Source organism: Ceratotherium simum, chromosome 26, assembly GCF_057802395.1.
Source record: "Ceratotherium simum simum isolate JZ-2026a chromosome 26, ASM5780239v1, whole genome shotgun sequence".
Taxonomy (NCBI): domain Eukaryota; kingdom Metazoa; phylum Chordata; class Mammalia; order Perissodactyla; family Rhinocerotidae; genus Ceratotherium; species Ceratotherium simum.
Genome location: NC_141925.1, coordinates 41,795,147 through 41,809,476, shown reverse-complemented (window position 1 = coordinate 41,809,476; position 14,330 = coordinate 41,795,147). Strand labels below are relative to the sequence as shown.

Below are 14,330 nucleotides of genomic sequence, written 5' to 3'. Positions count from 1 at the left end.
GAAGATTTAATACCCATCCTTCTCAAACTATTCCAAAAAATAGAGGAAGATGGAACACTTCCCAACTCATTCTACGAGGCCAACATCACCCTGATACCAAAGCCAGACAGAGACAATACAAAGAAGGAAAATTACAGGCCAATATCGCTGATAAACATAGATGTAAAAATCCTCAACAAAATATTGGCAAACCGAATAAAGTAATCCATTAAAAACATCATACACCATGATCAAGTGGGATTTATACCAGGGAGGCAGGGATGGTTCAACATCCGCAAATCAATCAACGTGACACACCACATCAACAAAACAAAGAATAAAAACCACATGGTCATTTCAATAGATGCAGAGAAGGCATCTGACAAGATCCAACATCCATTTATGATAAAAACTCTCAACAAAATGGGTATAGATGGAAAGTACCTCAACATAATAAAGGCTATTTACGACAAACCCACAGCCAACATCATACTCAACAGGGAAAGACTGAAAGCCATTCCTCTGAGAACAGGAACGAGGCAGGGCTGCCCACTCTCACCCCTCTTATTCAACACAGTACTGGAGGTTTTGGCCAGAGCAATTAGGCAAGAAAAAGGAATAAAAGGAATCCAAATAGGCAACTAAGTGCAACTCTCACTATTTGCAGATGACATGATTTTATATATAGAAAACCCTAAAGAATCCATTGGAAAACTATTAGAAATAATCAACAACTACAGCAAAGTCGCAGGGTACAAAATTGATCTGCAAAAATCAGTTGCATTTCTGTATGCGAATAAGGAACTAACAGAAAGAGAGCTCGAAAAGCTAATACCATTTACAATTGCAACAAAAAGAATAAAATATCTAGGAATAAATCTTACCAAGGAGGTGAAAGACCTATACAATGAAAACTACAATACATTATTGAAAGAAATCGATGATGACATAAAGAAATGGAAAGATATCCCATGCACATGGATTGGAAGAATAAACACAGTTAAAATGTCTATATTACCTAAAGCAATTTACAGATTCAATGCAATCCCAATCAGAATCCCAATGACATTCTTCATGGAAATAGAAAAAAGAATACTAAAATTCATATGGGGCAACAAAAGATGCCGAATAGCTAAAGCAATCCTAAGAAAAAGGAACAAAGCTGGAGGCATCACAATCCCTGACTTCCAAACATACTACAAAGCAACAGTAATCAAAACAGCATGGTACTGGTACAAAAACAGACACACAGATCAATGGAACAGAATTGAAAGCCCAGAAATAAAACTACACATATACGAACAGCTAATTTTCGACAAAGGAACTAAGAACATACAATGGAGAAAAGAAAGTCTCTTCAATAAATGGTGTTGGGAAAACTGGACAGCCAGATGCAAAAGAATGAAAGTGGACCATCAGCTATTGCCATGCACAAAAATTAACTCAAAATGGATCAAAGATCTGAAGGTGAGACCTGAAACTATAAAACTCATAGAAGAAAATATAGGCAACACATTATTTGACATTGGTAATAAAGGAATCTTTTTGGATAACACGCCTACCCAGACTAGGGAAACTAAAGAAAAAATAAGCAGGTGGGACTTTATCAGATTAAAGAGCTTCTACAAGACAAACGAAACCAGAATCAAGATGAACAGACAACCTACCAGCTGGGAGAAAATATTTGCAAAACATATATCTGACAAGGGGTTAATCTCCATAATATATAAAGAACTCACACAACTGAACAACAAAAAAACAAACAACCCAATCAAAAAATGGGCAGAGGAAATGAACCAACACTTCTCCAAAGAAGATATACAGATGGCCAATAGGCACATGAAAAGATGTTCAACATCACTAATCATCAGGGAAATGCAAATCAAAACAACACTAAGATATCACCTCACGCCCCTTAGAATGGCTACAATCACCAAGACAAAAAAACAACAAATGTTGGAGAGGATGTGGAGAAACAGGAACCCTCATACACAGCTGGTGGGAATGCAAACTGGTGCAGCCTCTACGGAAAACGGTATGGAGATTCCTCAAAGAATTAAAAATAGAGATGCCCTATGACCCAGCCATCCCGCTACTGGGAATCTATCCAATGAACCTGAAATCAACAATCCAAAGAGGCTTATGCACCCCTATGTTCATTGCAGCATTATTCACTATAGCCAAGAAGTGGAAGCAACCTAAGTGTCCCTCGACTGATGATTGGATCAAGAAGATGTGGTATATATATACAATGGAATACTACTCAGCCATAAAAAAAGACAACATCGTCCCATTTGCAACAACACGGATGAGCCTGGAGGGTATTATGTTAAGCGAAATATGCCAGAAAGAGAAAGACAAACACTGTATGATCTCACTCATATGTGGAAAATAAACCAACACGTGGACAGAGAAAACTGTATTGTGGTTACCAGGGGCAATGGGGGCAGGGGGTGGGCACAAGGGGTGAAGGGAGATACACATATGGTGATGGACAAACAAAAATGTACAACCAAAATTTCACAATGTTATAAACTATTAAAACATCATTTAAAAAAAAAAAAAGTAAGCTGGAAAGTCTATGTTAAAATCAGACAAAAGAAACTTTAGGACAAGGAATACTATCAGGAAGAAAGAAGATCATTGTGTAAACTTAAAGCAACCAAATCACTGAGAAGATACAACAATCTAAAGAGATATATACCCCAAAGCAAGGCTCAAAAAACATGCATCAAAACCTAACAGAACTGAAAAGGAGAAGAAAAATCCACAATAATGAAGATTTCAAAGCTCCCTTCTCACTAATTGATAGTACAGTTAGATATAAAATCAGTATGGATACAAAAGTCTTGAATAACACTATCAACCAACTTGACCTGACTGACACTTACAGAACACTCTACTCAACAACTACAGAACACGCCTTCTCTTCAAGCAGACAAGGAACACTCATCAAGACAGAACATATACTGGACCATAAAACAAGTCTCGATAAATTTAAAAGAAGAGAAGTCATAGAACGCATGCTCTCTGACCACAATGGAATAAGTCAATGACTTAAGCCTCCACTTTAAGAAACTTGAAAAAGAAGAGCATATTAAACCGCAAATAAGTAGAAGTTAGCAAATAATAAGAATAGAAAGCAATAAAACTGAAAATAGGGCAAAAAGATAAAAAGTAATGCAAATAAAAGCTAGTTCTTAAAAAAAATCCTTAAAATTGATAAGCTTCTCACCAAACTGATCAAGAAAAGAAAACAAAGAGAGAATTTACAAATTCCAAAATCAAGAATGAAAAAAGGGACATCACTACACATCCTACAGATATTTAACAGATAATGAAATACCATGGACAACATTATGGCAATAAATTTGGTAATTTCTATGAAATGGATCATTCCTTGAAAAATTACCAAACTGCCTCAAGAAGAAATAAAACATCTTCACAACCCTATATCTGTTAAAGGAGTTAAATTTGTAATTAAAAACCTTGCAACAAAAAAATCCCAGGTCTTGATGGCTTCACTGGTGAACTAGAGAAGTTTCAAGGAAGAAATAATAGCAATCTTAGACAAACTCTTTCAGCAATTACAGGAAGAGGGAGCACTTCTCAACTCATTTTATAAGACCAGCACTACCCAATACCAAAACCCAATAAAGACATTAAAGGAGAAAAAAACAAAAACAAAAAACAAGCAAGCAAAAAGCTACAGTCCTAAATTCCTTATGAACTTAAAAGGCAAAAATCCTTAATAAAATATTAGCAAATTGAATCCAGCAAATTCTAAAAAGTATAATACATCATAACCAAGTAGGATTTATCCTGGGAATGGAAGATTGGTTTAACAGTCAAAAATCAAACTATTTCACCATATTAAGAGAAAAATCATATGATCATCTCAATAGATGCTGAAAAAAAAATCTGCCAAAATTCAATACCAATTCATGACAAAAACTCTCAGCAAACTCAGATAGAATAGAAAGGAATTTCCTCAACCTTATAAAGAATTTCTATAAAAAAAAACGAACAGCTAACATCATGCTTAATGGTAAAAGACTGACTGGACTTCACCACTGGATTCCAATTACAGATTGGAAATCAATATGGATACAGAAAACTTGAATAACACTATCAACCAATTTGACCTAACTGATATTTAAAGAACATTCCCTCCAACAACTATAAAGTATAGAATCTCTTCAAGGGCACAGGGAATATTCAAGATAGGACATCCTAGGGAATCTACAAAAAACCTTCTAGAACTAATAAGTGAGTTTAAAAAGGTCACAAATATTATTATATAGAAATTAGTTGCATTTCTATATAAAAGCAACAAACAATTGGAAAAGAAAATTACAAAGAAAATACCATTTACTATAGCATCCAAAAACATGACCTGCTTAGGGTTTGGATCAGAAGATCATGTTTGGATTGGAAGACTCAATAGTGTTAAAGTGGTCAATTTTCCTCAAATTGATCTACAGATACAGTGGAATCCTGATTAAAATCTTGGAAGGCTTGTTTATAAAAACTGATAAGCTCAATCTAAAATTTGTATAAAAACTCAACCGGCCAAAACAAGTTTGAAAAGAAGACCAAAGATAAAAGATTTATGTTACCTAATTTCAAGACTGACTATGAAGCTACAGTAATCAAGATGGTGTGACATTAACATAAGGACACACACAGATCAATGAAATAAAACAGAGGGTCCAGAAAAAAATCTCACACATATACTATCCACTAATTTTCAGTGAAACTTGACCCTCATCTCATACCAAACATAAAAATTAACTCAAAATGCATCACAGGCCTAAAGGTAAGAGTAAAACTATATCACTTCACCAAAAAAGCAAAGGATAAAAAATTTACAACCTTGGGCTAAGCAATGAATTTCTTAAAACATAAAAAGCAAGAACCAAACAAAGAAAAAAAATAATATATTGGATTGCATTGAAATAAACTTTTGGGGCTGGCCTGGTGGTGCAAGCGGTTAAGCGCTCGTGTTCTGCTGCGGCAGCCCGGGGATTGCCGGTTCAGGTCCCGGGTGTGCACTGATGCACCGCTTGTCAAGCCATGATGTGGCGGGGTCCCATACAAAGCGAAGGAAGATGGGCACGGATGTTAGCTCAGGACCAGTCTTCCTCGGCAAAAAGAGGACTGGCAGATGTTAGCTCAGGGCGGATCTTCCTCACAAAAATAAATAAATAAAATAAACTTTTGCTCTTCAAGTGATAACAAACTGGGAGAAAATATTTATAATGCATATATTTGACAAAGGACTTGTATCTAGAATACTTAAAAAATTTACAACAATAGTAACACAAACAATCCATTAAAAAATGGGCAAATGATTTAAACAGCCACTTTATAAGTGAAGATCTATGAATGACCAAAAAACACATGAAAAAATATCTGGCACCATTAGTCATTAGGAAAATACAAATTAAAATCACAACAAAATACATTATACACTCACAAGAACGTCTAAAATTGAAAAGACCGACCATACCAAGTGGTGGAGAGGACATGGAGCAACCGGAACTCTCACACGTTCCTTGTGTGGGGGTAAGGTGACACAAATACTTTGAAAATTAGTTTGACAGTTTCTTATCAAGCTAAACATGCACCTTCCCTACGCCCCAGCAATACTAGTTCTAGGTATTCACCTAAGAGAACTGAAAACATGTGTCCACATGACAACTGTCCATGAATGCTTATAGCAGGTTTACTCGTAACAGCCACAAACTGAAACAATCCAAATGTCCATTACCAGGCGGATGGGTAAGCAGACTTGTATATCCACACAGTGCAACACCACTCAGCAGTGAGATGGTACTGAGACTACGACACCAGCAACAGGAATACCCAACACCATGCTGACCGAAGGAAGCCAGACATCTAAGAATAAGAGCGCACACCCATGATGCCATGTATGTGAAATCCGGAAATGACGAATCTAACCTATCTTGACAGAAAGCACATCAGTGGTTGCTGGGGTTTGGGATCATAAGGGAAATTTTCAGGTGACAGAAATGTTCTATATCTTGATTGTGAGGGTGGTTACTCACACAACTGCACACTTAAATGGGTGCATGGTATTGTACATAAATTATGCCTCCAACAAGTTGATTTTAAAATATAACTTTTCAGTGAAAGCAAAAAGTTTTTGTACTGCTAATAAAATATAAATTTTAAGTCCTTTTTACTCTTCATCACATCCTTTTAATTCTGTTTAGTATATGATTTACAATGTATTTAATACCCTACTGTAATTACACATGTACATTATTTAAATAAAGAAATAAATAAGAATATATTAGGGGTACAAATTCAAGGTTTTTTCCTGTCAGGGTACATGAATAAAAGTAGTCTGGAGCCCACCGACTTAGACTCGTGTAGCTGCTGCCACAGGATGGACAGGAGGGGTGAAGGGACGGTGGTGAGCCCACGGAGGCAAGGGGTAATGGCGGCCCGGATGAGGGCGGTGGTGGTGACGTGATGAGTGGTTGGATGCGGGACATACCCTGGAGGCTGGGTAAAAAAGGAAGGCAGTCAGGCTGACTCCTGCATCTGTGGCCTGAGAAACGGCATGAATGGTGACGCCATTCACCCTCCTGGCAGGACTGGGGGAATCAACCCTTCTCCTGTGTTCGCATGGAGTTTGACAGCCTAACAGACATCAGAAGTCTCCCAGGGAGAGAATGTACTTGGAGAAAAGAGAAAGGCTAAGAAGTAGGCCCTGGGATACTCTTATGCTGAGTCCTGCAGGGGAAGAGAAGTTAGGGAAGTCTGCAAAGGAAGGGTGTCCCCAGATGACAGGTGGGTTCAGCAGACAGAATGGACTCTCAGAGGAGTTTTGCTAGGATGGGGAGTAGAGAGCTGGCCAGTGGCTGGAAGACATCATCTTCTTCTGACCACACGTATTTTCTCAGCAAAACATGAGGTGTGTGGAGATCAGGGCAGAAAGAAGGCATGAAATAGGACATGTATGGGGAACAGTGGGGACAAGGCCGGGGCCGGCCTCTGCTGTTTAGACTTGATGTCAACTAACTTGCTCTGGTCCTCCAGGGACTCGGGCACATTTTGTGTTGGGATCCCTGGATCACCATAATGGAAGTACAGGCACGCCCGACAAAGCCTAGCAGCCTTGGTGCAGGGAAGTTTTGGAAGACGGAAGAGGGCAGCGCTGAACGGCATGGAGAGCTGTAGGGGCTGCAAAGCAGGGCTTCCGACTCGGTCGGGCCATGGTGTGCCCGGGAAGCCGGGAGGGGTGGCGGTGGGGGCTGTGGTGAGCTGTGTTGCCATATGTTGTGAGGACTGAAAAGACCGACCAACCTCAGTCTGAGCCCACGTTTGCCCCGAGAGCTCTGCGGGCAACGGGGCCGCCCCCCACCCCCTGCCGGAGTGTGAACGTGCCCCTGTGAGTGCCATCCCTGTGATGACATCACCGCGCGGCAGACGCTACTTTTCGCCAGGGCACTCTAGGCTAATGTAATCATACGATTACATAATTAACCCAGCTGTCTCATTAAGAAAATCAACTGGAATTCAGGGCATAATTAGTCATACAGCAATTAGCATGCTGATGAGCAACTGATGAAAAGCTGTCTAGATACCAAGTGTGCCAGGACCACCCCAGTTAAGGCGAAGGGGAAGGAGGCGGCACACCTCCCCACACGGTGAACCAAGGAGTCCCCAAGTCACTTCGAGCAAGTCCTCGCACCCCAGCCCCGTGTAGCCGGCCCGGGAGAGCCCTGCACAGGAGAGCCGGCGTGCAAAAGGGGCGGCGAGCCACTCGGACGCCCGTCTGGTCAGTCTGCCTTTCCTGAACACGTTTATAGCTAGCTCCTCAGCCTGCACACTCGGGACGTGAAACGGAGGGGCTCATCGCGCCCCAAGTTTGTTTTAAGCTGGTCAAGGAGGGTGGAGGAGCTGCTTCCTTGTCCACTATGCGTGCTGGGCAGCGCATAACTGTCCTTGTTCTCTTGCCCCGGAGGCTTGACCAGCTCTGGTCCCGCAGCCCAGGAGGGAGCCAGGAGGGCACCTGCCACCCACGGCTTCACTCTGCGGCTGCAGCCCCACTTCCCCTCTCTGTCCCGTCGTGGTGCTGGCGGCCGATTCCTCCGCGTGAAAGACAACGTTTTATGAAGGTAAACGGAACATGTGTAAGGGGATCCTGTGACCTGGGCTCCTGAGGTCGCAGAGTTCTCTCTGGAGGGGCCATGGGCACCGGCTGCGCTCCCAACACAGGAGACCTAGAATACACGGACTGGAGTAGCGTTACAGGATCCGGCTGGAGCGGCCACCCTTACACAGCCTTCAAAAATGCCAAGTAGCACATGGATTGAAACTTTGACATGAGAGGCAAAGGGGTATTTCTAACTAAATCATCAGATTTTGTCACTTTTTTTCAGGAGTCTTGCTATGGGATTCTTGAGTGGAGGACTGATAGGGAAGAAGTTATCCTATGGAAATAAAGAGAGAGAAGTCAGTCATGAAACACTGAGTTCTAGCAGGGTTTCATGAGTCAATGAATATTTTATATCACTGGTAATGTGCTTCCTAAGATTAAATCTTAAAATAAACCCTTCCAGGCACTGCTTTCGTGTTGGAAGAGTTTGTGTCTGTCAGACCTAAACCACATCTTGGCAAGGAGTGAAAGACAATTCTTTTAAGGGGGCCACAGACAGAGGCTAGGAGGCAATGAGAACTTGCAAAGAGGTTCTTCCAACGAACTCTGCAGCCAAAGCAGAGAAGTTCTGTGACACCAACCACAGGTGCCACAACTTTGTCTCTTTTTCGCCTTTCTAGGAACTTTAAAAAAATACCATTACCAAGAGATTTCTGGGACAGAAGAGCCACAGTCATATTCTACACAAACTGATAAATGTCAACTGACTACTGCTTAAGTTCCTATCTGTAATCCATGAACAAGGGCTATTCAGAAACTAAGATCGCAAGTCGAGTATTTTACTGATTTTTGCTTTTTCCCTGACTGTAGAGATAAATACAAGCTCAGAGAAAAAAATCTGAGAAAGTATCAAGAAGTAAGAGCAAGTCACCCACGCAAGGTTAATTCCTGGCAGATTATGCATACCATTATAATTTTGCTCAGAACACACTAAAATTCCAGCTACACAAAAGCCTCTAAGAGGTCATTCCAGGATATTTCTAGCTATCCGGGTCACATTTTCAGAGCGGAGACATTTATTTCTCCTTTCATTAGAATAAGGGATGAAGGCCATCTATTTTGCCTCTTTAGTTACGGAATATTTTCTGGGAGGTACTGTATAGTCTCTCACCACCTAAGTGGGAGCCACCCAAGGGAGAGCAGGGGCCACATCTCACTTGCATTTGTACCTGAGGTGCATGGTCCAGGGCCCGGCACACAATGGATCGCCGGAATTGCTGGCCGAGGGAATGGGGAATATGACTCCTTAAAGAGTATACCCTGAACCTTTTCTTACACACCCAGGGTTGCTGTTGCTGACGGAGAGTCACGGAACTCTGCTCTCACCCACGAATATAGGTTCCAGTGCAAAAGGACGCTGGTCTCCCAGTTAGGGAGCTTGCTGCAGAGGAACTCCGTGTCTGGGGGCCCTTGTCCCCGCGTCCTTGTCAAGTCATGTTGCTGGCAGACGGCTACAATGCTTTCCCTCACGTAGCCAATTGTTAGCAAATCAATAAATACAAATCTCCATTAGAGACGTAGAATAAAAAAATTTAGATATTCGCAAGTTTAAGATAATCCCTATATGTTGACCACACACATTATGATATAAAATCTGTCCATGATAAAGATGACAGAGGAAGCCACGTAAATTAATGATGTAAAATTATCACTTACTTATGAATCTAAATGTAAAACTACTCTCCCACAGCTATGACTCTGACAACAGAGGCAAAGGCCACTGTCAACTAGAACAACAATTAGAGAGGATCATGGAATTAGGAACAGGAGGCTAATTCTCCAGACTTTTTGTTGGTCTTCCTTTTAATTTTGTAAACCAGATGGAACCATAGAAAGGATTGTTATCCAGAGAGGAAGGAAACAACACCGCGGTAACAGTCCTGGGCTAGAGCCATCCTAGTCGTCGTCTTCAACATCCACTCGACCGCCTACATACAGCTCAAATTTTCCATTTCTCTCTAACTTCACTCTCGCCACCCAAAACCAAGCAGCCTCCTCTCTCCCTCCCCACATCACCCTGGACTCCTTTCCAATCTGTTCTCCAAACTGCAATCAGGATGACTTCTTTTATTACACAAATCTGGTCATGTCATTTCCCTGCTTAACACCCCTTAATGGTTTCTCTGTTAGATAAAGTCCAGAATCCTTCACCTAATCCACAGGCCCCTTTGCAGCTGGGTGACCACATTGATGTGTGCCCTTTGGCAGGCGTTACTACCAGTGCCCCCTTGACTACTGAAAGTGTCTTGGTTTGGACGATACAGGACATGGTCACTCTTGTTACTGCCCTCTCCTCTTGCTCCCCGAGCTCACTGCCCCAAGGCAGCTGCCTCTGACCCTGCCCAATCCTTCCCGATCTGCACTCTCATGCCCAATGGGCTCTGCCTTTGAAGCAGTTTATCACACCTAAAACTCTGTAATTATCTGTGCAATTCCTTTTTAATGCCCACATTCCCACCAGACTCTCAAGTCCATGAGAACAGGCAGCCATCTGCTCTGTCCCTAGGGCTCAGCGTAGTTCCTGAGACACAGCAAGGGGACGTGCTAAGGTGCTGACGAGTAACCCCAGGGAGACGAGAGTCACAGCAGTGTGGAAGGAGAGCGTGCGCTGCTAAAGGAAGCAGGATATTTCCGATAAAAAGGGTCTTAAAATACTCTCAAAATTGACTAGAGAATGAGGAGCAATCTGGTGGCAAATGAGAAAGAATGTAAACACGGGGTCTTAACTATTTTAACTCTTCAGAGGACTCAGGACGATTGTGTATTTAAATGTTTATTCAGTATCTTTAAAAGGAAGGAGCTTCTAGAAGGAGAAATCACATCACTGGGGATGTTGGATGTGGAAGATGACAAGACGCAGGAGCTGCGGTGTCATCCATGTTATTTTTCCCTTGAAGGGCCGAGTCACACCCCTGGAGGAGAGGAACGGGTTGGGGCGGGGGGCTCCCACGCTCGGTGCTAGGTGTGTAAAGCTTGGGACGCCAGCAGGACAGCTGCTAAACCAAACCCAGTTTCTGGACGTCAGTACTGGCCACAAAACCCAAGGCCTCTGAGGCGCATGTGCCGGTTTGATGAACCCCGAGCGCTAAGTGTCATAGAAATGTCTATGCAGGCAGGTAAATCTTCACAGAGTGACACCAAAGCAAAATGAGAGTTCAGAAAGCTATTAACCTGCTACAACTCAGTGAAAGATACATTCTGTTCTCTTACAATTTAGGTTGTTAGAATGCTCCAGAGTACTCTCCCTCAGTGGGAAGTGTCAATCTCAGGAGTACGGTTCAACGTGAACAATTAAAGCCTGAGACCAAAGAACCTCAGAGAGCATTCTGAAGAATTAATTTATTCATTCATTCAACAAATATTTATGGAGTTTCTGCTACACGGCAGCCACTAGGGCAGACGCTAGGGACATAATTGGGGATGGGACTGCACTGCCCGTCTCCCTGCCCAGCCAGGAAGGAAAACAGCCAAGGACCAAGTAGTTCTAACAGAGTCAGATGTGAGTGCTGGGAGTGAGGCGTGGGTGTGAGAAGGTCACACCGAAGCCGGACCTTGGGGGTCAGGAAGCAGTGTCTCAACAAGCTAATGTGGAGGAGGAGGTGGAGGAGAGGAGCCGAGAAGGGGCCTGGCCTGCTGGCAGTGTGGAGAATGGGTTAGAGGGAGGCAACCCTGTGAGCATGAAGACATGTGTCGCAAGACTGTAGACACGAGAGAGGAGGTCAGAAGCTAGGATGGAGGGAAGGGGAGGGAATCGAGAACATTCTACCTCCAGACCCAGTGCTCTGATGTGAGCAGCTGGGTAGAAGGTGGTGCCACTCACTAAAAGAAGGAACTCAGGGAAACCACACTGGGTGGTTTCAGGGTGCCCATCAGCCACCCCAGAAGGAATGTCCAGGAGGCCGCTGGATATGCAAGCTGACACTCAGGAGTGAGAACTGGACCAAGACAAAGCTTTCAGAGCTACTAGTGTGACTCTCCGTGAATTCTGCTGTGGAGGACTCTGCAGTGGCTCTGGGTCAGCAGACTTGCAGGGTCATTCAACATGTCACACCTGTGGTACGGCAGGCCCTGTTCCAGGTGCTGGGTGTAGAGCAATAAAGCAAAGCTGCTCTCAAGGAGCCTTCATTCTAGGATGACCAGCAGATAAGACACAAGAAAACACACGAATAAAATTTCTGGAAGGGGCAGTGGGTGGGGGTGGTTCAGTCAGCTCTCTGTGCCAGTTTCCGAGGCTGATGGGACTCTGGCGCTGCCTGTTCCCAGGGTCCTGGGGCTGGGCCACGTGGCACATAGTTCAAATACCTGTCCCATTATTCCCAAGAGCTTCCTCCATTTTTCTGAGATAGTGTGAGTTGCTGTTTCTTGCAACTAGAAGAACTTAATGCACCCACCAATGTTTCTCGGTTCGGCTAGACTGAAGCCTGAAGCACACAGACAGTTAAGGCCCCTGACGCCCCCACAATGTGAATGACCGTCAGTAAATGCAACGCTATTGACCAGGCCCTTCCTGTAAGCCTCAGCCGCAGGCTTACTTCATCTGAGCAATAAGCACACTTCCAAACACAGGTAGAGCGCTCCAAGCCCCATTCCTGCTTTCCAAGTAACCTGCTAGATCTGGCAGACCACAGCATTTGTAAGAAAGACATATCTGGGAGGCGGGTAAAAGTGATCTACGTGGCACGAAGATGTACTCTGATTGACTTTTATCATTACAGAAAAGATCAAACATCATTTGCTCCCATCATCATAAATTGAAACTGCAAACTTTAATTCTCCAGGCAAAAGGGATAACACCAATATGGGAAAAATGTTTATGGTATAATATTAAAGTGAAAAAAGCAGAATATAAATATATTTTCATGTTATGATCAAAATTCTTTAAAAATGATATATGTACATGAATAAGGCCTGCTCAGGCAAAAAGGAACCTTGATGAGAAAAATGGTCTTGTCTTTTTCTTTTTTTTGTGAGGAAGATCAGCCCTGAGCTAACATCTGTGCTAAGCCTTCTCTTTTGGCTGAGGAAGACAGGTTCTGAGCTAAAAACTACTGCCAATCCTCCTCTTTTCCCCCCCGCCCCCAAAGCCCCAGTAAATAGTTGTATGTCATAGTTGCACATCCTTCTAGTTGCTGTATGTGGGATGCGGCCTCAGCATGGCCGGAGAAGCAGTGCGTTGGTGCACACCCGGGATCAGAACCCGGGCCGCCAGTAGCGGAGCGAGCGCACTTAACTGCTAAGCCACGGGGCCAGCCCCTCTCGTCTTTTTCTATGGGAAATTGTGATGGAAAATAAATGCAGAAAAAGAAACTCACCAACTTACTAATGTGGCTGCCCAGTTGAGAAACCTCACTAAGGGTAAACCCAGGTACAAATGGGACTTTTAAAAAAGAGTGTACGTTATTTAGAAAACAGCAGCTAAAGACTCTCTAGGTCTTTGGTAAAGATGAAAATAAGCAGGCCCCCTTTCAACTAAGTCACCAACACTGAACTGACATCTGCACAAGAAAATGCCAGTGGGCCCACCAAGCTACCTGTGCCTGAGTAAGGGTGCACCCCGGGCATCAAATGGTCCATTTGCTGTGAAGGAGCCTCCTCATGAGCCTAAGTCAGAGTCTGCAGGGAACCCCTAGTCGGTTACAAACTCTTGCAGAGAATCAAAAGGCTAGAATTTGGAACTAAGAGCTGGATAAGCTCCTATGACAGTGAATGTTTAGAACAAAGAAAACCATTCTCCATCACTAGGCTGTTCCCCCATGCTGTTCCATTTTACAGAGGAGAAGATTGAGGTCCAGAAAGGGAAAGGAATGTGACCAAGAGACTTCGTAACAAGGCTCTGGCAAGAGAATCTGGATATCTCTGCTCCCTGTCCAAGGTGGAAGGCACCTTGGGGCCTTCCATTACCCCTTGCTTGGGGTGACCTCTGTTAACCCCAGCTCCCAGAGGGGAGAGCAAAGCCCACAGTGGACCTGAATCAGAACACAAGCTCAGACATAAGGGAGATTGTTTCTGCTACGCTTTGTGAAAGTAGTTCCAGTAATGTCAGTGGTGTGCAGAGGATTACTGATGAAGACAAGCGTGCGACTCCAATGGAAGGCGGGGTGGTAGTAATTGGGTTTCCTTGGTCAGCAGAGGAAAAAATTCAAGTGACTTTCCTAAT

The 14,330-nt window shown here is 43.2% G+C and overlaps 1 protein-coding gene across 1 annotated transcript in view; it reads right to left on the bottom strand.

The window, feature by feature from the left end:
• Window positions 1-14,330, bottom strand: part of CUX1 (cut like homeobox 1) — a 356,883-nt gene that overhangs the window by 143,136 nt on the left and 199,417 nt on the right.